This window comes from Camelus bactrianus, chromosome 22 (assembly GCF_048773025.1).
Source record: "Camelus bactrianus isolate YW-2024 breed Bactrian camel chromosome 22, ASM4877302v1, whole genome shotgun sequence".
Taxonomy (NCBI): domain Eukaryota; kingdom Metazoa; phylum Chordata; class Mammalia; order Artiodactyla; family Camelidae; genus Camelus; species Camelus bactrianus.
This window is the reverse complement of record NC_133560.1, coordinates 2,198,696-2,222,998: the sequence shown is the minus strand read 5'-3', so window position 1 is coordinate 2,222,998 and position 24,303 is coordinate 2,198,696.

The following is a 24,303-nucleotide window of genomic DNA, read 5'->3' as shown; positions in this document are numbered from 1 at the left end:
GTGTTCCCAACAAGCTAGTTGAAGGACGGCTTTCACACACACTTATCTCTCAAAACTGAGCATGTTGAGAGACGTTCGTTCATCTAGCACAAAGGGAACGGGTTGCAAGAGCAACTTTTACTCTGCTTTCTCAGTCTGTTTCCTAGTGCCGTTTTGAATTTCCTGCTGTTTTCACTGTAAAACCGAGTTGGAGCTAGTAACTTCCCATATATATTTATGGAGTGGATTTGGAAACTGAAAAGAAACTTTGTGTTCCCAACAAGCTACTTGAAGGACGGCTTTCACACACACTTATCTCTCAAAACTGAGCATGTGGAGAGACGTTCGTTCATCTCGCACAAAGGGAACGGGTTGCAGGAGAAACTTTGACTCGGGTTTCTCTGTCTGTTTCCTAGTGCCGGTTAGAAGTTCCTGCAGTTTTCACTGTAAAACCGATTTGTAGCTAGTACCTTCCCATATATATGTATGGAGTGGAGTTGGAAACTGAAAAGAAACTTTGTGTTCCCAACAAGCTAGTTGAAGAATGGCATTCACACACACTTATCTCTCAAACCTGAGCATGTGGAGAGACGTTCGTTCATCTAGCACAAAGGGAACGGGTTGCACCAGAAACTTTTACTCTGCATTCTCAGTCTGTTTCCTAGTGCCAGTTTGAAGTTCCTGCAGTTTTCACTGTAAAACCGAGTTGGAGCTAGTACCTTCCCATATATATGTAAGGAGTGGAGTTGGAAACTGAAAAGAAACTTTGTGTTCCCAACAAGTTAGTTGAAGGACGGCTTTCACACACACTTATCTCTCAAAACTGAGCATATTGAGAGACGTTCGTTCATCTAGCACAAAGGGAACGGGTTGCAAGAGCAACTTTTACTCTGCTTTCTCAGTCTGTTTCCTAGTGCCGTTTTGAAGTTCCTGCTGTTTTCACTGTAAAACCGAGTTGGAGCTAGTACCTTCCCATATATATTTATGGAGTGGATTTGGAAACTGAAAAGAAACTTTGTGTTCCCAACAAGCTAATTGAAGGACACTTTCACACACACTTATCTCTCAAAACTGAGCATGTGGAGAGACGTTCGTTCATCTCGCACAAAGGGAACGGTTTGCAGGAGAAACTTTTACTCGGGTTCTTATGTCTGTTTCCTAGTGCCGGTTAGAAGTTCCTGCAGTTTTCACTGTAAAACCGATGTGGAGCTAGTACCTTCCCATATATATGTATGGAGTGGAGTTGGAAACTGAAAAGAAACTTTGTGTTCCCAACAAGCTAGTTGAAGTACGGCTTTCACACACACTTATCTCTCAAAACTGAGCATGTTGAGAGACGTTCGTTCATCTAGCACAAAATGAACGGGTTGCAGGACAAACTTTTACTCTGCTTTCTCAGTCTGTTTCCTAGTGCCGGTTTGAAGTTCCTGCACTTTTCATTGTAAAACCGAGTTGGAGCTAGTACCTTCCCATATATATGTATGGAGTTGAGTTGGAAACTGAATAGAAACTTTGTGTTCCCAACAAGCTAGGTGAAGGACGGCTTTCACACACACTTATCTCTCAAAACTGAGCATGTGGAGAGAAGTTCGTTCATCTAGCACAAAGGGAACGTGTTGCAGGAGAAACTTTTACTCTGGTTTCTCAGACTGTTTCCTAGTGCCGGTTTGAAGTTCATGCAGTTTTCACTGTAAAACCTTGTTGGAGCTAGTACCTTTCCATATATATGTAAGGACTGGAGTTGGAAATTGAAAAGAAACTTTGTGTTCCCAACAAGCTAGTTGAAGGACGGCTTTCACACACACTTATCTCTCAAAACTGAGCATGTGGAGAGACGTTCGTTTATCTCGCACAAAGGGAACGGTTTGCAGGAGAAACTTTTACTCGGGTTTCTCAGTCTGTTTCCTAGTGCCGGTTAGAAGTTCCTGCAGTTTTCACTGTAAAAACGATTTGGAGCTAGTACCTTCCCTTATATATGTATGGAGTGGAGTTGGAAACTGAAAAGAAACTTTGTGTTCCCAACAAGCTAGTTGAAGGACGGCTTTCACACACACTTATCTCTCAGAGCTGAGCATGTGGAGAGACGTTCGTTCATCTAGCACAAAGGGAACGGGTTGCAGGAGAAACTTTTACTCTGGTTTCTCAGTCTGTTTCCTAGTGCCAGTTTGAAGATCCTGCAGTTTTCACTGTAAAACCGAGTTGGAGCTAGTACCTTCCCATATATATGTAAGGAGTGGTGTTGGAAACTGAAAGGAAAATTTGTGTTCCCAACAAGTTAGTTGAAGGACGGCTTTCACACACAATTATCTGTCAAAACTGAGCATGTGGAGAGAAGTTCGTTCATCTAGCACAAAGGGAACGGGTTACAGGAGAAACTTTTTCTCTGGTTTGTCAGTCTGTTTCCTAGTGCCGGTTTGAAGTTCCTGCAGTTTTCACTGTAAAACCGTGTAGGAGCTAGTAACTTCCCATATATATGTATGGAGTTGAGTTGGAAACTGAATAGAAACTTTATGTTCCCAACAAGCTAGTTGATGGACGGCTTTCACACACAATTATCTCTCAAAACTGAGCATGTGGAGAGAAGTTCGTTCATCTAGCACAAAGGAAACGGGTTGCAGGAGAAACTTTTACTCTGGTTTCTCAGTCTGTTTCCTAATGCCAGTTTGAAGTTCCTGCAGTTTTCACTGTAAAACCGAGTTGGAGCAAGTACCTTCCCTTATATATGTAAGGAGTGGCGTTGTATACTGAAAAGAAACTTAGTGTTCCCAACAAGCTAGGTGAAGGACGACTTTCACACACACTTATCTCTCAAAACTGAGCATGTGAAGAGAAGTTCGTTCATCTAGCACAAAGGGAACGGGTTGCAGGAGAAACTTTTACTCTGGTTTCTCAGTCTGTTTCCTAGTGCCGGTTTAAAGTTCCTGCAGTTTTCACTGTAAAACCGAGTTGGAGTTAGTACCTTCCCATATATATTTATGGACTGGAGTTGGAAACTGAAAAGAAACTTTGTGTTCCCAACAAGCTAGTTGAAGGACGGCTTTCACACACTCTTACCTCTCAAACCTGAGCATGTGGAGAGACGTTCGTTCATCTAGCACAAAGAGAACGGGTTGCAGGAGAAACTTTTACTCTGCTTTCTCAGTCTGTTTCCTAGTGCCGGTTTGAAGTTCCTGCAGTTTTCACTGTAAAACCGAGTTGGAGCTACTTCCTTCCCATATATATGTATGGAGAGGAGTTGGAAACTGGAAAGAAACTTTGTGTTCCCAACAAGATAGTTGAAGGACGGCTTTCACACACACTTATCTCTCAAAACTGAGCATGTGGAGAGACGTTCGTTCATCTAGCACAAAGGGAACGGGTTGCAGGATAAACTTTTACTCTGCTTTCTCAGTCTGTTTCCTAGTGCCGGTATGAAGTTCCTGCAGTTTTCAGTGTAAAACCGAGTTGGAGATAGTACCTTCCCATATATATGTATGGAGTGGAGTTGGAAACTGAAAAGAAACTTTGTGTTCCCAACAAGCTAGTTGAAGGATGGCTTTCACACACACTTATCTCTCAAACCTGAGCATGTGGAGAGACGTTCGTTCATCTAGCACAAAGGGAACGGGTTGCAGGAGAAAATTTTACTCTGCTTTCTCAGTCTGTTTCCTAGTGCCGGTTTGAAATTCCTGCAGTTTTCACTGCAAAACCGTGTTGGAGCTAGATCCTTCCCATATATATGTATGGAGTGGAGTTGGATACTGAAAAGAAACTTTGAGTTCCCAACAAGCTAGTTGAAGGACGGCTTTCACACACACTTATCTCTCAGTGCTGAGCATGTGGAGAGACGTTCGTTCATCTAGCACAAAGGGAAAGGGTTGCAGGAGAAACTTTTACTCTGCTTTCTCAGTCTGTTTCCTAGTGCTGGTTTGAAGTTCCTGCAGTTTTCACTGTAAAACCGAGTTGGAGGTAGTACCTTCCCATATATATGTATGGAGTGGAGTTGGAAACTGAAAAGTAAATTTGTTTTCCCAACAAGCTAGTTGAAGGACGGCTTTCACACTCACTTATCTGTCGAAACTGAGCATGTGGAGAGACGTTCATTCATCTAGCACAAAGGGAACGGTTTGCAGGAGAAACTTTTACTCTGCATTCTCAGTCTGTTTCCTAGTGCCGGTATGAAGTTCCTGCAGTTTTCACTGTAAAACCGAGTTGGAGATAGTACCTTCCCATATATATGTATGGAGTGGAGTTGGAAACTGAAAAGAAACTTTGTGTTCCCAACAAGCTAGTTGAAGGATGGCTTTCACACACACTTATCTCTCAAACCTGAGCATGTGGAGAGACGTTCGTTCATCTAGCACAAAGGGAATGGGTTGCAGGAGAAAATTTTACTCTGCTTTCTCAGTCTGTTTCCTAGTGCCGGTTTGAAGTTCCTGCAGTTTTCACTGCAAAACCGTGTTGGAGCTAGATCCTTCCCATATATATGTATGGAGTGGAGTTGGAAACTGAAAAGAAACTTTGTGTTCCCAACAAGCTAGTTGAATAACGGCTTTCACACACACTTATCTCTCAAAATTGAGCATGTTGAGAGACGTTCGTTCATCTAGCACAAAGGGAACGGGTTGCAGGAGAAACTTTTACTCTGCTTTCTCAGTCTGTTTCCTAGTGCCGGTTTGAAGTTCCTGCAGTTTTCACTGTAAAACCGAGTTGGAGCTAGATCCTTCCCATATATATTTATGGAGTGGATTTGGAAACTGAAAAGAAACTTTGTGTTCCCAACAAGCTAGTTGAAGGACGGCTTTCACACACTCTTATCTCTCAAAACTGAGCATGTGGAGAGACGTTCGTTCATCTCGCACAAAGGGAACTGGTTGCAGGAGAAACTTTTACTCGGGTTTCTCAGTCTGTTTCCTAGTGCCGGTTAGAAGTTCCTGCAGTTTTCACTGTAAAACCGATTTGGAGCTAGTACCTTCCCATATATATTTATGGAGTGGAGTTGGAAACTGAAAAGAAACTTTGTGTTCCCAACAAGCTAGTTGAAGGACGGCTTTCACACACACTTATCTCTCAGTGCTGAGCATGAGGAGAGACGTTCGATCATCTAGCACAAAGGGAACGGGTTGCAGGAGAAACTTTTACTCTGCTTTCTCAGTCTGTTTCCTAGTGCCAGTTTGAAATTCCTGCAGTTTTCACTGTAAAACCGAGTTGGAGCTTGTACCTTCCCATATATATGTAAGGAGTGGAGTTGGAAACTGAAAAGAAACTTTGTGTTCCCAACAAGGTAGTTGAAGAATGGCATTCACACACACTTATCTCTCAAAACTGAGCATGTGGAGAGACGTTCGTTCATCTAGCACAAAGGGAACGGGTTGCACCAGAAACTTTTACTCTGCATTCTCAGTCTGTTTCCTAGTGCCAGTTTGAAGTTCCTGCAGTTTTCACTGTAAAACCGAGTTGGAGCTAGTACCTTCCCATATATATGTAAGGAGTGGAGTTGGAAACTGAAAAGAAACTTTGTGTTCCCAACAAGTTAGTTGAAGGACGGCTTTCACACACACTTATCTCTCAAAACTGAGCATATTGAGAGACGTTCGTTCATCTAGCACAAAGGGAACGGGTTGCAAGAGCAACTTTTACTCTGCTTTCTCAGTCTGTTTCCTAGTGCCGTTTTGAAGTTCCTGCTGTTTTCACTGTAAAACCGAGTTGGAGCTAGTACCTTCCCATATATATTTATGGAGTGGATTTGGAAACTGAAAAGAAACTTTGTGTTCCCAACAAGCTAATTGAAGGACGGCTTTCACACACACTTATCTCTCAAAACTGAGCATGTGGAGAGACGTTCGTTCATCTCGCACAAAGGGAACGGTTTGCAGGAGAAACTTTTACTCGGGTTCTTATGTCTGTTTCCTAGTGCCGGTTAGAAGTTCCTGCAGTTTTCACTGTAAAACCGATGTGGAGCTAGTACCTTCCCATATATATGTATGGAGTGGAGTTGGAAACTGAAAAGAAACTTTGTGTTCCCAACAAGCTAGTTGAAGTACGGCTTTCACACACACTTATCTCTCAAAACTGAGCATGTTGAGAGACGTTCGTTCATCTAGCACAAAATGAACGGGTTGCAGGACAAACTTTTACTCTGCTTTCTCAGTCTGTTTCCTAGTGCCGGTTTGAAGTTCCTGCACTTTTCATTGTAAAACCGAGTTGGAGCTAGTACCTTCCCATATATATGTATGGAGTTGAGTTGGAAACTGAATAGAAACTTTGTGTTCCCAACAAGCTAGGTGAAGGACGGCTTTCACACACACTTATCTCTCAAAACTGAGCATGTGGAGAGAAGTTCGTTCATCTAGCACAAAGGGAACGTGTTGCAGGAGAAACTTTTACTCTGGTTTCTCAGACTGTTTCCTAGTGCCGGTTTGAAGTTCATGCAGTTTTCACTGTAAAACCTTGTTGGAGCTAGTACCTTTCCATATATATGTAAGGACTGGAGTTGGAAATTGAAAAGAAACTTTGTGTTCCCAACAAGCTAGTTGAAGGACGGCTTTCACACACACTTATCTCTCAAAACTGAGCATGTGGAGAGACGTTCGTTTATCTCGCACAAAGGGAACGGTTTGCAGGAGAAACTTTTACTCGGGTTTCTCAGTCTGTTTCCTAGTGCCGGTTAGAAGTTCCTGCAGTTTTCACTGTAAAAACGATTTGGAGCTAGTACCTTCCCTTATATATGTATGGAGTGGAGTTGGAAACTGAAAAGAAACTTTGTGTTCCCAACAAGCTAGTTGAAGGACGGCTTTCACACACACTTATCTCTCAGAGCTGAGCATGTGGAGAGACCTTCGTTCATCTAGCACAAAGGGAACGGGTTGCAGGAGAAACTTTTACTCTGGTTTCTCAGTCTGTTTCCTAGTGCCAGTTTGAAGATCCTGCAGTTTTCACTGTAAAACCGAGTTGGAGCTAGTACCTTCCCATATATATGTAAGGAGTGGTGTTGGAAACTGAAAGGAAAATTTGTGTTCCCAACAAGTTAGTTGAAGGACGGCTTTCACACACAATTATCTGTCAAAACTGAGCATGTGGAGAGAAGTTCGTTCATGTAGCACAAAGGGAACGGGTTACAGGAGAAACTTTTTCTCTGGTTTGTCAGTCTGTTTCCTAGTGCCGGTTTGAAGTTCCTGCAGTTTTCACTGTAAAACCGTGTAGGAGCTAGTAACTTCCCATATATATGTATGGAGTTGAGTTGGAAACTGAATAGAAACTTTATGTTCCCAACAAGCTAGTTGATGGACGGCTTTCACACACAATTATCTCTCAAAACTGAGCATGTGGAGAGAAGTTCGTTCATCTAGCACAAAGGAAACGGGTTGCAGGAGAAACTTTTACTCTGGTTTCTCAGTCTGTTTCCTAATGCCAGTTTGAAGTTCCTGCAGTTTTCACTGTAAAACCGAGTTGGAGCAAGTACCTTCCCTTATATATGTAAGGAGTGGCGTTGTATACTGAAAAGAAACTTAGTGTTCCCAACAAGCTAGGTGAAGGACGACTTTCACACACACTTATCTCTCAAAACTGAGCATGTGAAGAGAAGTTCGTTCATCTAGCACAAAGGGAACGGGTTGCAGGAGAAACTGTTACTCTGCTTTCTCAGTCTGTTTCCTAGTGCCGGTTTAAAGTTCCTGCAGTTTTCACTGTAAAACCGAGTTGGAGTTAGTACCTTCCCATATATATTTATGGACTGGAGTTGGAAACTGAAAAGAAACTTTGTGTTCCCAACAAGCTAGTTGAAGGACGGCTTTCACACACTCTTACCTCTCAAACCTGAGCATGTGGAGAGACGTTCGTTCATCTAGCACAAAGGGAACGGGTTGCAGGAGAAACTTTTACTCTGCTTTCTCAGTCTGTTTCCTAGTGCCGGTTTGAAGTTCCTGCAGTTTTCACTGTAAAACCGAGTTGGAGCTACTTCCTTCCCATATATATGTATGGAGAGGAGTTGGAAACTGGAAAGAAACTTTGTGTTCCCAACAAGATAGTTGAAGGACGGCTTTCACACACACTTATCTCTCAAAACTGAGCATGTGGAGAGACGTTCGTTCATCTAGCACAAAGGGAACGGGTTGCAGGATAAACTTTTACTCTGCTTTCTCAGTCTGTTTCCTAGTGCCGGTATGAAGTTCCTGCAGTTTTCAGTGTAAAACCGAGTTGGAGATAGTACCTTCCCATATATATGTATGGAGTGGAGTTGGAAACTGAAAAGAAACTTTGTGTTCCCAACAAGCTAGTTGAAGGATGGCTTTCACACACACTTATCTCTCAAACCTGAGCATGTGGAGAGACGTTCGTTCATCTAGCACAAAGGGAACGGGTTGCAGGAGAAAATTTTACTCTGCTTTCTCAGTCTGTTTCCTAGTGCCGGTTTGAAATTCCTGCAGTTTTCACTGCAAAACCGTGTTGGAGCTAGATCCTTCCCATATATATGTATGGAGTGGAGTTGGATACTGAAAAGAAACTTTGAGTTCCCAACAAGCTAGTTGAAGGACGGCTTTCACACACACTTATCTCTCAGTGCTGAGCATGTGGAGAGACGTTCGTTCATCTAGCACAAAGGGAAAGGGTTGCAGGAGAAACTTTTACTCTGCTTTCTCAGTCTGTTTCCTAGTGCTGGTTTGAAGTTCCTGCAGTTTTCACTGTAAAACCGAGTTGGAGGTAGTACCTTCCCATATATATGTATGGAGTGGAGTTGGAAACTGAAAAGTAAATTTGTTTTCCCAACAAGCTAGTTGAAGGACGGCTTTCACACTCACTTATCTGTCGAAACTGAGCATGTGGAGAGACGTTCATTCATCTAGCACAAAGGGAACGGTTTGCAGGAGAAACTTTTACTCTGCATTCTCAGTCTGTTTCCTAGTGCCGGTATGAAGTTCCTGCAGTTTTCACTGTAAAACCGAGTTGGAGATAGTACCTTCCCATATATATGTATGGAGTGGAGTTGGAAACTGAAAAGAAACTTTGTGTTCCCAACAAGCTAGTTGAAGGATGGCTTTCACACACACTTATCTCTCAAACCTGAGCATGTGGAGAGACGTTCGTTCATCTAGCACAAAGGGAATGGGTTGCAGGAGAAAATTTTACTCTGCTTTCTCAGTCTGTTTCCTAGTGCCGGTTTGAAGTTCCTGCAGTTTTCACTGCAAAACCGTGTTCGAGCTAGATCCTTCCCATATATATGTATGGAGTGGAGTTGGAAACTGAAAAGAAACTTTGTGTTCCCTACAAGCTAGTTGAATAACGGCTTTCACACACACTTATCTCTCAAAATTGAGCATGTTGAGAGACGTTCGTTCATCTAGCACAAAGGGAACGGGTTGCAGGAGAAACTTTTACTCTGCTTTCTCAGTCTGTTTCCTAGTGCCGGTTTGAAGTTCCTGCAGTTTTCACTGTAAAACCGAGTTGGAGCTAGATCCTTCCCATATATATTTATGGAGTGGATTTGGAAACTGAAAAGAAACTTTGTGTTCCCAACAAGCTAGTTGAAGGACGGCTTTCACACACTCTTATCTCTCAAAACTGAGCATGTGGAGAGACGTTCGTTCATCTCGCACAAAGGGAACTGGTTGCAGGAGAAACTTTTACTCGGGTTTCTCAGTCTGTTTCCTAGTGCCGGTTAGAAGTTCCTGCAGTTTTCACTGTAAAACCGATTTGGAGCTAGTACCTTCCCATATATATTTATGGAGTGGAGTTGGAAACTGAAAAGAAACTTTGTGTTCCCAACAAGCTAGTTGAAGGACGGCTTTCACACACACTTATCTCTCAGTGCTGAGCATGAGGAGAGACGTTCGATCATCTAGCACAAAGGGAACGGGTTGCAGGAGAAACTTTTACTCTGCTTTCTCAGTCTGTTTCCTAGTGCCGGTTTGATGTTCCTGCAGTTTTCACTGTATAACCGAGTTGGAGATAGTTCCTTCCCATATATATGTATGGAGTGGATTTGAAAACTGAAAAGAAACTTTGTGTTCCCAACAAGCTAGTTGAAGGACGGCTTTCACACACACTTATCTCTCAAAACTGAGCATGTGGAGAGACGTTCGTTCATCTAGCACAAAGGGAACGGTTTGCAGGACAAACTTTTACTCTGCTTTCTCAGTCTGTTTCCTAGTGCCGGTTTGAAGTTCCTGCAGTTTTCACTGCAAAACCGATTTGGAGCTAGTACCTTCCCATATATATGTATGGAGTGGAGTTGGATACTGAAAAGAAACTTTGAGTTCCCAACAAGCTAGTTGAAGGACGGCTTTCACACACACTTATCTCTCAGTGCTGAGCATGTGGAGAGACGTTCGTTCATCTAGTACAAAGGGAACGGGTTGCAGGAGAAACTTTTACTCTGCTTTTTCAGTCTGTTTCCTAGTGCTGGTTTGAAGTTACTGCAGGTTAACTGTAAAACCGAGTTGGAGGTAGTACTTTCCCATATATATGTATGGAGTGGAGTTGGAAACTGAAAAGAAACTTTGTGTTCCCAACAAGCTAGTTGAAGGACGGCTTTCACACACACTTATCTCTCAAACCTGAGCATGTGGAGAGACGTTCGTTCATCTAGCACAAAGGGAACGGGTTGCAGGAGAAACTTTTACTCTGCTTTCTCAGTCTGTTTCCTAGTGCCGGTTTGAAGTTCCTGCAGTTTTCACTGTAAAACCGAGTTGGAGCTAGTTCCTTCCCATATATATGTATGGAGTGGAGTTGGAAACTGAAAAGAAACTTTGTGTTCCCAACAAGATAGTTGAAGGACGGCTTTCACACACACTTATATCTCAAAACTGAGCATGTGGAGAGACGTTCGTTCATCTAGCACAAAGGGAACGGGTTGCAGGAGAAACTTATACTCTGGTTTCTCAGTCTGTTTCCTAGTGCCAGTTTGAAGTTCCTGCATTTTTCACTGTAAAACCGAGTTGGAGCTAGTACCTTCCCATATATATGTAAGGAGTGGAGTTGGAAACTGAAAAGAAACTTTGTGTTCCCAACAATCTAATTGAAGGACGGCTTTCACACACACTTATCTGTCAAAACTGAGCATGTGGAAGAAGTTCGCTCATCTAGCACAAAGGGAACGGGTTACAGGAGAAACTTTTTCTCTGGTTTGTTAGTCTGTTTCCTAGTGCCGGTTTGAAGTTCCTGCAGTTTTCACTGTAAAACCGAGTTGGAGGTAGTACCTTCCCATATATATGTATGGAGTGGATTTGGAAACTGAAAAGTAAATTTGTTTTCCCAACAAGCTATTTGAAGTACGGCTTTCACACTCACTTATCTGTCGAAACTGAGCATGTGGAGAGACGTTCATTCATCTAGCACAAAGGGAACGGTTTGCAGGAGAAACTTTTACTCTGCATTCTCAGTCTGTTTCCTAGTGCCGGTATGAAGTTCCTGCAGTTTTCACTGTAAAACCGAGTTGGAGATAGTACCTTCCCATATATATGTATGGAGTGGAGTTGGAAACTGAAAAGAAACTTTGTGTTCCCAACAAGCTAGTTGAAGGATGGCTTTCACACACACTTATCTCTCAAACCTGAGCATGTGGAGAGACGTTCGTTCATCTAGCACAAAGGGAACGGGTTGCAGGAGAAAATTTTACTCTGCTTTCTCAGTCTGTTTCCTGGTGCCGGTTTGAAATTCCTGCAGTTTTCACTGCAAAACCGTTTTGGAGCTAGATCCTTCCCATATATATGTATGGAGTGGAGTTGGAAACTGAAAAGAAACTTTGTGTTCCCAACAAGCTAGTTGAATAACGGCTTTCACACACAATTATCTCTCAAAATTGAGCATGTTGAGAGACGTTCGTTCATCTAGCACAAAGGAAACGGTTTGCAGGAGAAACTTTTACTCTGCTTTCTCAGTCTGTTTCCTAGTGCCGGTTTGAAGTTCCTGCAGTTTTCACTGTAAAACCGAGTTGGAGCTAGATCCTTCCCATATATATTTATGGAGTGGATTTGGAAACTGAAAAGAAACTTTGTGTTCCCAACAAGCTAGTTGAAGGACGGCTTTCACACACTCTTATCTCTCAAAACTGAGCATGTGGAGAGACGTTCGTTCATCTCGCACAAAGGGAACTGGTTGCAGGAGAAACTTTTACTCGGGTTTCTCAGTCTGTTTCCTAGTGCCGGTTAGAAGTTCCTGCAGTTTTCACTGTAAAACCGAGTTGGAGCTAGTACCTTCCCATATATATGTATGGAGTGGAGTTGGAAACTGAAAAGAATCTTTGTGTTCCCAACAAGCTAGTTGAAGGACGGCTTTCACACACACTTATCTCTCAAAACTTAGCATGTGGAGAGACGTTCGTTCATCTAGCACAAAGGGAACGGGTTGCAGGACAAACTTTTACTCTGCTTTCTCAGTCTGTTTCCTAGTGCCGGTTTGAAGTTCCTGCAGTTTTCACTGCAAAACCGATTTGGAGCTAGTAACTTCCCATATATATGTATGGAGTGGAGTTGGATACTGAAAAGAAACTTTGAGTTCCCAACAAGCTAGTTGAAGGACGGCTTTCACACACACTTTTCTCTCAGTGCTGAGCATGTGGAGAGACGTTCGTTCATCTAGCACAAAGGGAACGGGTTGCAGGAGAAACTTTTACTCTGCTTTTTCAGTCTGTTTCCTAGTGCTGGTTTGAAGTTACTGCAGGTTCACTGTAAAACCGAGTTGGAGGTAGTACCTTCCCATATATATGTATGGAGTGGAGTTGGATACTGAAAAGAAACTTTGTGGTCCCAACAAGCTAGTTGAAGGACGGCTTTCACACACACTTATCTCTCAAACCTGAGCATGTGGAGAGACGTTCGTTCATCTAGCACAAAGGGAACGGGTTGCAGGAGAAACTTTTACTCTGCTTTCTCAGTCTGTTTCCTAGTGCCGGTTTGAAGTTCCTGCAGTTTTCACTGTAAAACCGAGTTGGAGCTAGTTCCTTCCCATATATATGTATGGAGTGGAGTTGGAAACTGAAAAGAAACTTTGTGTTCCCAACAAGATAGTTGAAGGACGGCTTTCACACACACTTATCTCTCAAAACTGAGCATGTGGAGAGACGTTCGTTCATCTAGCACAAAGGGAACGGGTTGCAGGAGAAACTTATACTCTGGTTTCTCAGTCTGTTTCCTAGTGCCAGTTTGAAGTTCCTGCATTTTTCACTGTAAAACCGAGTTGGAGCTAGTACCTTCCCATATATATGTAAGGAGTGGAGTTGGAAACTGAAAAGAAACTTTGTGTTCCCAACAATCTAATTGAAGGAAGGCTTTCACACACACTTATCTGTCAAAACTGAGCATGTGGAAGAAGTTCGCTCATCTAGCACAAAGGGAACGGGTTACAGGAGAAACTTTTTCTCTGGTTTGTTAGTCTGTTTCCTAGTGCCGGTTTGAAGTTCCTGCAGTTTTCACTGTAAAACCGAGTTGGAGGTAGTACCTTCCCATATATATGTATGGAGTGGATTTGGAAACTGAAAAGTAAATTTGTTTTCCCAACAAGCTATTTGAAGGACGGCTTTCACACTCACTTATCTGTCGAAACTGAGCATGTGGAGAGACGTTCATTCATCTAGCACAAAGGGAACGGTTTGCAGGAGAAACTTTTACTCTGCATTCTCAGTCTGTTTCCTAGTGCCGGTATGAAGTTCCTGCAGTTTTCACTGTAAAACCGAGTTGGAGATAGTACCTCCCCATATATATGTATGGAGTGGAGTTGGAAACTGAAAAGAAACTTTGTGTTCCCAACAAGCTAGTTGAAGGATGGCTTTCACACACACTTATCTCTCAAACCTGAGCATGTGGAGAGACGTTCGTTCATCTAGCACAAAGGGAACGGGTTGCAGGAGAAAATTTTACTCTGCTTTCTCAGTCTGTTTCCTAGTGCCGGTTTGAAATTCCTGCAGTTTTCACTGCAAAACCGTGTTGGAGCTAGATCCTTCCCATATATATGTATGGAGTGGAGTTGGAAACTGAAAAGAAACTTTGTGTTCCCAACAAGCTAGTTGAAGGACGGCTTTCACACACACTTATCTCTCAAAATTGAGCATGTTGAGAGACGTTCGTTCATCTAGCACAAAGGAAACGGGTTGCAGGAGAAAATTTTACTCTGCTTTCTCAGTCTGTTTCCTAGTGCCGGTTTGAAGTTCCTGCAGTTTTCACTGTAAAACCGAGTTGGAGCTAGATCCTTCCCATTTATATTTATGGAGTGGATTTGGAAACTGAAAAGAAACTTTGTGTTCCCAACAATCTAGTTGAATAACGGCTTTCACACACACTTATCTCTCAAAATTGAGCATGTTGAGAGACTTTCGTTCATCTAGCACAAAGGAAACGGGTTGCAGGAGAAACTTTTACTCGGGTTTCTCAGTCTGTTTCCTAGTGCTGGTTTGATGTTCCTGCAGTTTTCACTGTATAACCGGGTTGGAGCTAGTTCCTTCCCATATATATTTATGGAGTGGATTTGGAAACTGAAAAGAAACTTTGTGTTCCCAACAAGCTAGTTGAAGGACGGCTTTCACACACACTTATCTCTCAGTGCTGAGCATGTGGAGAGACGTTCGTTCATCTAGCACAAAGGGAACGGGTTGCAGGAGAAACTTTTACTCTGCTTTCTCAGTCTGTTTCCAAGTGCCGGTTTGAAGTTCCTGCAGTTTTCACTGCAAAACCGAGTTGGAGCTAGTTCCTTCCCATATATATGTATGGAGTGGAGTTGGAAACTGAAAAGAAACTTTGTGTTCCCAACAATATAGTTGAAGTACGGCTTTCACACACACTTATCTCTCAAAACTGAGCATGTGGTGAGACGTTCGTTCATCTCGCACAAAGGGAACGGTTTGCAGGAGAAACTTTTACTCGGGTTTTTCTGTCTGTTTCCTAGTGCCGGTTAGAAGTTTCTGCAGTTTTCACTGTAAAACCGATTTGGAGCTAGTACCTTCCCATATATATGTATGGAGTGGAGTTGGAAACTGAAAAGAAACTTTGTGTTCCCAACAAGCTAGTTGAAGGACGGCTTTCACACACACTTATCTCTCAGTGCTGAGCATGTGGAGAGACGTTCGTTCATCTAGCACAAAGGGAACGGGTTGCAGGAGAATCTATTACTCTGCTTTCTCAGTCTGTTTCCTAGTGCCGGTTTGAAGTTCCTGCAGTTTTCACTGTAAAACCGAGTTGGAGTTAGTACCTTCCCATATATATGTATGGAGTGGAGTTGGAAACTGAAAAGAAACTTTGAGTTCCCAACAAGCTAGTTGAAGGACGGCTTTCACACACACTTATCTCTCAGTGCTGAGCATGTGGAGAGAAGTTCGTTCATCTAGCACAAAGGGAACGGTTTGCAGGAGAAAATTTTACTCTGCTTTCTCAGTCTGTTTCCTAGTGCCGGTTTGAAGTTCCTGCAGTTTTCACTCCAAAACCGATTTGGAGCTAGTACCTTCCCATATATATGTATGGAGTAGAGTTGGATACTGAAAAGAAACTTTGAGTTCCCAACAAGCTAGTTGAAGGACGGCTTTCACACACACTTATCTCTCAGTGCTGAGCATGTGGAGAGACGTTCGTTCATCTAGCACAAAGGGAACGGGTTGCAGGAGAAACTTTTACTCTGCTTTCTCAGTCTGTTTCCTAGTGCTGGTTTGAAGTTCCTGCAGGTTTCACTGTAAAACCGAGTTGGAGGTAGTACCTTCCCATATATATGTATGGAGTGGAGTTGGAAACTGAAAAGAAACTTTGTGTTCCCAACAAGCTAGTTGAAGGACGGCTTTCACACACACTTATCTCTCAAACCTGAGCATGTGGAGAGACGTTCGTTCATCTAGCACAAAGGGAACGGGTTGCAGGAGAAACTTTTACTCTGCTTTCTCAGTCTGTTTCCTAGTGCCGGTTTGAAGTTCCTGCAGTTTTCACTGTAAAACCGAGTTGGAGCTAGTTCCTTCCCATATATATGTATGGAGTGGAGTTGGAAACTGAAAAGAAACTTTGTGTTCCCAACAAGATAGTTGAAGGACGGCTTTCACACACACTTATCTCTCAAAACTGAGCATGTGGAGAGACGTTCGTTCATCTAGCACAAAGGGAACGGGTTGCAGGAGAAACTTATACTCTGGTTTCTCAGTCTGTTTCCTAGTGCCAGTTTGAAGTTCGTGCATTTTTCAATGTAAAACCGAGTTGGAGCTAGTACCCTCCCATATATATGTATGGAGTGGAGTTGGAAACTGAAAAGAAACTTTGTGTTCCCAACAATCTAATTGAAGGACGGCTTTCACACACACTTATCTGTCAAAACTGAGCATGTGGAAAGAAGTTCGCTCATCTAGCACAAAGGGAACGTGTTACACGAGAAACTTTTTCTCTGGTTTGTCAGTCTGTTTCCTAGTGCCGGTTTGAAGTTCCTGCAGTTTTCACTGTAAAACCGAGTTGGAGGTAGTACCTTCCCATATATATGTATGGAGTGGAGTTGGAAACTGAAAAGTAAATTTGTTTTCCCAACAAGCTAGTTGAAGGACGGCTTTCACACTCACTTATCTGTCGAAACTGAGCATGCGGAGAGACGTTCATTCATCTAGCACAAAGGGAACGGTTTGCAGGAGAAACTTTTACTCTGCATTCTCAGTATGTTTCCTAGTGCCGGTATGAAGTTCCTACAGTTTTCAGTGTAAAACCGAGTTGGAGATAGTACCTTCCCATATATATGTATGGAGTGGAGTTGGAAACTGAAAAGAAACTTTGTGTTCCCAACAAGCTAGTTGAAGTACGGCTTTCACATACACTTATCTCTCAGTGCTGAGCATGTGGAGAGACGTTCGTTCATCTAGCACAAAGGGAACGGGTTGCAGGAGAAAATTTTACTCTGCTTTCTCAGTCTGTTTCCTAGTGCCGGTTTGAAGTTCCTGCAGTTTTCACTGCAAAACCGATTTGGAGCTAGTACCTTCCCATATATATGTATGGAGTGGAGTTGGAAACTGAAAAGAAACTTTGAGTTCCCAACAAGCTAGTTGAAGGACGGCTTTCACACACACTTATCTCTCAGTGCTGAGCATGTTGAGAGATGTTCGTTCATCTAGCAAAAAGGGAACGGGTTGCAGGAGAAACTTTTACTCTGCTTTCTCAGTCTGTTTCCTAGTGCTGGTTTGAAGTTCCTGCAGGTTTCACTGTAAAACCGAGTTGGAGGTAGTACCTTCCCATATATATGTATGGAGTGGAGTTGGAAACTGAAAAGAAACTTTGTGTTCCCAACATGCTAGTTGAAGGACGGCTTTCACACACACTTATCTCTCAAACCTGAGCATGTGGAGAGACGTTCGTTCATCTAGCACAAAGGGAACGGGTTGCAGGAGAAACTTTTACTCTGCTTTGTCAGTCTGTTTCCTAGTGCCGGTTTGAAGTTCCTGCAGTTTTCACTGTAAAACCGAGTTGGAGTTAGATCCTTCCCATATATATTTATGGAGTGGATTTGGAAACTGAAAAGAAACTTTGTGTTCCCAACAAGCTAGTTGAAGGACGGCTTTCACATACACTTTTCTCTCAGTGCTGAGCATGTGGAGAGACGTTCGTTCACCTAGCACAAAGGGAACGGGTTGCAGGAGAAAATTTTACTCTGCTTTCTCAGTCTGTTTCCTAGTGCCGGTTTGAAGTTCCTGCAGTTTTCACTGCAAAACCGATTTGGAGCTAGTACCTTCCCATATATATGTATGGAGTGGAGTTGGAAACTGAAAAGAAACTTTGAGTTCCCAACAAGCTAGTTGAAGGACGGCTTTGACACACACTTATCTCTCAGTGCTGAGCATGTTGAGAGATGTTCGTTCATCTAGCACAAAGGGAACGGGTTGCAGGAGAAACTTTTACTCTGCTTTCTCAGTCTGTTTCCTAGTGCTGGTTTGAAGTTCCTGCAGGTTTCACTGTAAAACCGAGTTGGAGGTAGTACCTTCCCATATATATGTATGGAGTGGAGTTGGAAACTGAAAAGAAACTTTGTGTTCCCAACATGCTAGTTGAAGGACGGCTTTCACACACACTTATCTCTCAAACCTGAGCATGTGGAGAGACGTTCGTTCATCTAGCACAAAGGGAACGGGTTGCAGGAGAAACTTTTACTCTGCTTTCTCAGTCTGTTTCCTAGTGCCGGTTTGAAGTTCCTGCAGTTTTCACTGTAAAACCGAGATGGAGCTAGTTCCTTCCCATATATATGTATGGAGTGGAGTTGGAAACTGAAAAGAAACTTTGTGTTCCCAACAAGATAGTTGAAGGACGGCTTTCACACACACTTATCTCTCAAAACTGAGCATGTGGAGAGACGTTCGTTCATCTAGCACAAAGGGAACGGGTTGCAGGAGAAACTTATACTCTGGTTTCTCAGTCTGTTTCCTAGTGCCGGTTAGAAGTTCCTGCATTTTTCACTGCAAAACCGATTTGGAGCTAGTACCTTCCCATATATATGTATGGAGTGGAGTTGGATACTGAAAAGAAACTTTGAGTTCCCAACAAGCTAGTTGAAGGACGGCTTTCACACACACTTATCTCTCAGTGCTGAGCATGTGGAGAGACGTTCGTTCATCTAGCACAAAGGGAACGGGTTGCAGGAGAAACTTTTACTCTGCTTTCTCAGTCTGTTTCCTAGTGCTGGTTTGAAGTTCCTGCAGGTTTCACTGTAAAACAGAGTTGGAGGTAGTACCTTCCCATATATATGTATGGAGTGGAGTTGGAAACTGAAAAGAAACTTTGTGTTCCCAACAAGATAGTTGAAGGACGGCTTTCACACACACTTATCTCTCAAACCTGAGCATGTGGAGAGACGTTCGTTCATCTAGCACAAAGGGAACGGGTTGCAGGAGAAACTTTTACTCTGCTTTCTCAGTCTGTTTCCTAGTGCCGGTTTGAAGTTCCTGCAGTTTTCACTGTAAAACCGAGTTGGAGCTAGTTCCTTCCCATATATATGTATGGAGTGGAGTTGGAAACTGAAAAGAAACTTTGTGTTCCCAACAAGATAGTTGAAGGACGGCTTTCACACACACTTATCTCTCAAAACTGAGCATGTGGAGAGACGTTCGTTCATCTAGCACAAAGGGAACGGGTTGCAGGAGAAACTTATACTCTGGTTTCTCAGTCTGTTTCCTAGTGCCAGTTTGAAGTTCCTGCAGTTTTCACTGTAAAACCGAGTTGGAGCTAGTACCTTCCCATATATATGTAAGGAGTGGAGTTGGAAACTGAAAAGAAACTTTGTGTTCCCAACAATCTAATTGAAGGACGGCTTTCACACACACTTATCTGTCAAAACTGAACATGTGGAAAGAAGTTCGCTCATCTAGCACAAAGGGAACGGGTTACAAGAGAAACTTTTTCTCTGGTTTGTCAGTCTGTTTCCTAGTGCCGGTTTGAAGTTCCTGCAGTTTTCACTGTAAAACCGAGTTGGAGGTAGTACCTTCCCATATATATGTATGGAGTGGAGTTGGAAACTGAAAAGAAACTTTGTGTTCCCAACAAGCTAGTTGAAGGATGGCTTTCACACACACTTATCTCTCAAACCTGAGCATGTGGAGAGACGTTCGTTCATCTAGCACAAAGGGAACGGGTTGCAGGAGAAAATTTTACTCTGCTATCTCAGTCTGTTTCCTAGTGCCGGTTTGAAGTTCCTGCAGTTTTCACTGCAAAACCGTGTTGGAGCTAGATCCTTCCCATATATATGTATGGAATGGAGTTGGAAACTGAAAAGAAACTTTGTGTTCCCAACAAGCTAGTTGAATAACGGCTTTCACACACACTTATCTCTCAAAATTGAGCATGTTGAGAGACGTTCGTTCATCTAGCACAAAGGGAACGGGTTGCAGGAGAAACTTTTACTCTGCTTTCTCAGTCTGTTTCCTAGTGCCGGTTTGAAGTTCCTGCAGTTTTCACTGTAAAACCGAGTTGGAGCTAGATCCTTCCCATATATATTTATGGAGGGGATTTGGAAACTGAAAAGAAACTTTGTGTTCCCAACAAGCTAGTTGAAGGACGGCTTTCACACACTCTTATCTCTCAAAACTGAGCATGTGGAGAGACGTTCGTTCATCTCGCACAAAGGGAACTGTTTGCAGGAGAAACTTTTACTCGGGTTTCACAGTCTGTTTCCTAGTGCCGGTTAGAAGTTCCTGCAGTTTTCACTGTAAAACCGATTTGGAGCTAGTACCTTCCCATATATATGTATGGAGTGGAGTTGGAAACTGAAAAGAAACTTTGTGTTCCCAACAAGCTAGTTGAAGGACGGCTTTCACACACAATTATCTCTCAGTGCTGAGCATGAGGAGAGACGTTCGATCATCTAGCACAAAGGGATCGGGTTGCAGGAGAAACTTTTACTCTGCTTTCTCAGTCTGTTTCCTAGTGCCAGTTTGAAATTCCTGCAGTTTTCACTGTAAAACCGAGTTGGAGCTTGTACCTTCCCATATATATGTAAGGAGTGGAGTTGGAAACTGAAAAGAAACTTTGTCTTCCCAACAAGCTAGTTGAAGTACGGCTTTCACACACACTTATCTCTCAAAACTGAGCATGTGGAGAGACGTTCGTTCATCTAGCACAAAGGGAACGGTTTGCAGGAGAAACTTTTACTCTGCTTTCTCAGTCTGTTTCCTAGTGCCGGTTTGATGTTCCTGCAGTTTTCACTGTATAACCGGGTTGGAGCTAGTTCCTTCCCATATATATTTATAGAGTGGATTTGGAAACTGAAAAGAAACTTTGTGTTCCCAACAAGCTAGTTGAAGGACGGCTTTCACACACACTTATCTCTCAGTGGTGAGCATGTCGAGAGACGTTCGTTCATCTAGCACAAATGGAACGGGTTGCAGGAGAAACTTTTACTCTGCTTTCTCAGTCTGTTTCCAAGTGCCGGTTTGAAGTTCCTGCAGTTTTCACTGCAAAACCGAGTTGGAGCTAGTTCCTTCCCATATATATGTATGGAGTGGAGTTGGAAACTGAAAAGAAACTTTGTGTTCCCAACAATATAGTTGAAGGACGGCTTTCACACACACTTATCTCTCAAAACTGAGCATGTGGTGAGACGTTCGTTCATCTCGCACAAAGGGAACGGTTTGCAGGAGAAACTTTTACTCGGGTTTTTCTGTCTGTTTCCTAGTGCCGGTTAGAAGTTCCTGCAGTTTTCACTGTAAAACCGATATGGAGCTAGTACCTTCCCATATATATGTATGGAGTGGAGTTGGAAACTGAAAAGAAACTTTGTGTTCCCAACAAGCTAGTTGAAGGACGGCTTTCACACACACTTATCTCTCAGTGCTGAGCATGTGGAGAGACGTTCGTTCATCTAGCACAAAGGGAACGGGTTGCAGGAGAATCTATTACTCTGCTTTCTCAGTCTGTTTCCTAGTGCCGGTTTGAAGTTCCTGCAGTTTTCACTGTAAAACCGAGTTGGAGGTAGTACCTTCCCATATATATGTATGGAGTGGAGTTGTAAACTGAAAAGAAACTTTGTGTTCCCAACAAGCTTGTTGAAGGATGGCTTTCACACACACTTATCTCTCAAACCTGAGCATGTGGAGAGACGTTCGTTCATCTAGCACAAAGGGAACGGGTTGCAGGAGAAACTTTTACTCTGCTTTCTCAGTCTGTTTCCAAGTGCCGGTTTGAAGTTCCTGCAGTTTTCACTGCAATACCGAGTTGGAGCTAGTTCCTTCCCATATATATGTATGGAGTGGAGTTGGAAACTGAAAAGAAACTTTGTGTTCCCAACAAGCTAGTTGAATAACGGCTTTCACACACACTTATCTCTCAAAATTGAGCATGTTGAGAGACGTTCGTTCATCTAGCACAAAGGGAACGGGTTGCAGGAGAAACTTTTACTCTGCTTTCTCAGTCTGTTTCCTAGTGCCGGTTTGAAATTCCTGCAGTTTTCACTGTAAAACCGAGTTGGAGCTTGTACCTTCCCATATATATGTAAGGAGTGGAGTTGGAAACTGAAAAGAAACTTTGTGTTCCCAACAAGCTAGTTGAAGTACGGCTTTCACACACACTTATCTCTCAAAACTGAGCATGTGGAGAGACGTTCGTTCATCTAGCACAAAGGGAACGGTTTGCAGGAGAAACTTTTACTCTGCTTTCTCAGTCTGTTTCCTAGTGCCGGTTTGATGTTCCTGCAGTTTTCACTGTATAACCGAGTTGGAGCTAGTTCCTTCCCATATATATTTATAGAGTGGTTTTGGAAACTGAAAAGAAACTTTGTGTTCCCAACAAGCTAGTTGAAGGACGGCTTTCACACACACTTATCTCTCAGTGCTGAGCATGTGGAGAGACGTTCGTTCATCTAGCACAAAGGGAACGGTTTGCTGGAGAAACTTTTACTCTGCTTTCTCAGTCTGTTTCCAAGTGCCAGTTTGAATTTCCTGCAGTTTTCACTGCAAAACCGAGTTGGAGCTAGTTCCTTCCCATATATATGTATGGAGTGGAGTTGGAAACTGAAAAGAAACTTTGTGTTCCCAACAATATAGTTGAAGGACGGCTTTCACACACACTTATCTCTCAAAACTGAGCATGTGGTGAGACGTTCGTTCATCTCGCACAAAGGGAACGGTTTGCAGGAGAAACTTTTACTCGGGTTTTTCTGTCTGTTTCCTAGTGCCGGTTAGAAGTTCCTGCAGTTTTCACTGTAAAACCGATTTGGAACTAGTACCTTCCCATATATATGTATGGAGTGGAGTTGGAATCTGAAAAGAAACTTTGTGTTCCCAACAAGCTAGTTGAAGGACGGCTTTCACACACACTTATCTCTCAGTGCTGAGCATGTGGAGAGACGTTCGTTCATCTAGCACAAAGGGAACGGGTTGCAGGAGAATCTATTACTCTGCTTTCTCAGTCTGTTTCCTAGTGCCGGTTTGAAGTTCCTGCAGTTTTCACTGTAAAACCGAGTTGGAGGTAGTACCTTCCCATATATATGTATGGAGTGGAGTTGGAAACTGAAAAGAAACTTTGTGTTCCCAACAAGCTTGTTGAAGGATGGCTTTCACACACACTTATCTCTCAAACCTGAGCATGTGGAGAGACGTTCGTTCATCTAGCACAAAGGGAACGGGTTGCAGGAGAAACTTTTACTCTGCTTTCTCAGTCTGTTTCCAAGTGCCGGTTTGAAGTTCCTGCAGTTTTCACTGCAAAACCGAGTTGGAGCTAGTTCCTTCCCATATATATGTATGGAGTGGAGTTGGAAACTGAAAAGAAACTTTGTGTTCCCAACAAGCTAGTTGAATAACGGCTTTCACACACACTTATCTCTCAAAACTGAGCATGTGGAGAGACGTTCGTTCATCTCGCACAAAGGGAACGGTTTGCAGGAGAAACTTTTACTCTGGTTTCTCAGTCTGTTTCCTAGTGCCGGTTAGAAGTTCCTGCAGTTTTCACTGTAAAACCGAGTTGGAGCTAGAACCTTCCCATATATATGTAAGGGGTGGAGTTTGAAACTGAAAAGAAACTTTGTGTTCCCAACAAGCTAGTTGAAGGACGGCTTTCACACACACTTATCTCTCAAAACTGAGCATGTGGAGAGAAGTTCGTTCATCTAGCACAAAGGGAACGTGTTGCAGGAGAAACTTTTACTCTGGTTTCTCAGACTGTTTCCTAGTGCCGGTTTGAAGTTCATGCAGTTTTCACAGTAAAACCGAGTTGGAGCTAGTACCTTCCCATATATATGTAAGGACTTGAGTTGGAAATTGAAAAGAAACTTTGTGTTCCCAACAAGCTAGTTGAAGGACGGCTTTCACACACACTTATCTCTCAAAACTGAGCATGTGGAGAGACGTTCGTTTATCTCGCACAAAGGGAACGGGTTGCAGGAGAAACTTTTACTCGGGATTCTCAGTCTGTTTCCTAGTGCCGGTTAGAAGTTCCTGCAGTTTTCACTGTAAAAACGATTTGGAGCTAGTACCTTCCCTTATATATGTATGGAGTGGAGTTGGAAACTGAAAAGAAACTTTGTGTTCCCAACAAGCTAGTTGAAGGACGGCTTTCACACACACTTATCTCTCAAACCTGAGCATGTCGAGAGACGTTCGTTCATCTAGCACAAAGGGAACGGGTTGCAGGAGAAACTTTTACTCTGCTTTCTCAGTCTGTTTCCAAGTGCCGGTTTGAAGTTCCTGCAGTTTTCACTGCAAAACCGAGTTGGAGCTAGTTCCTTCCCATGTATATGTATGGAGTGGTGTTGGAAACTGAAAAGAAACTTTGTGTTCCCAACAAGATAGTTGAAGGACGGCTTTCACACACACTTATCTCTCAGAACTGAGCATGTGGTGAGACGTTCGTTCATCTCGCACAAAGGGAACGGTTTGCAGGAGAAACTTTTACTCGGGTTTTTCTGTCTGTTTCCTAGTGCCGGTTA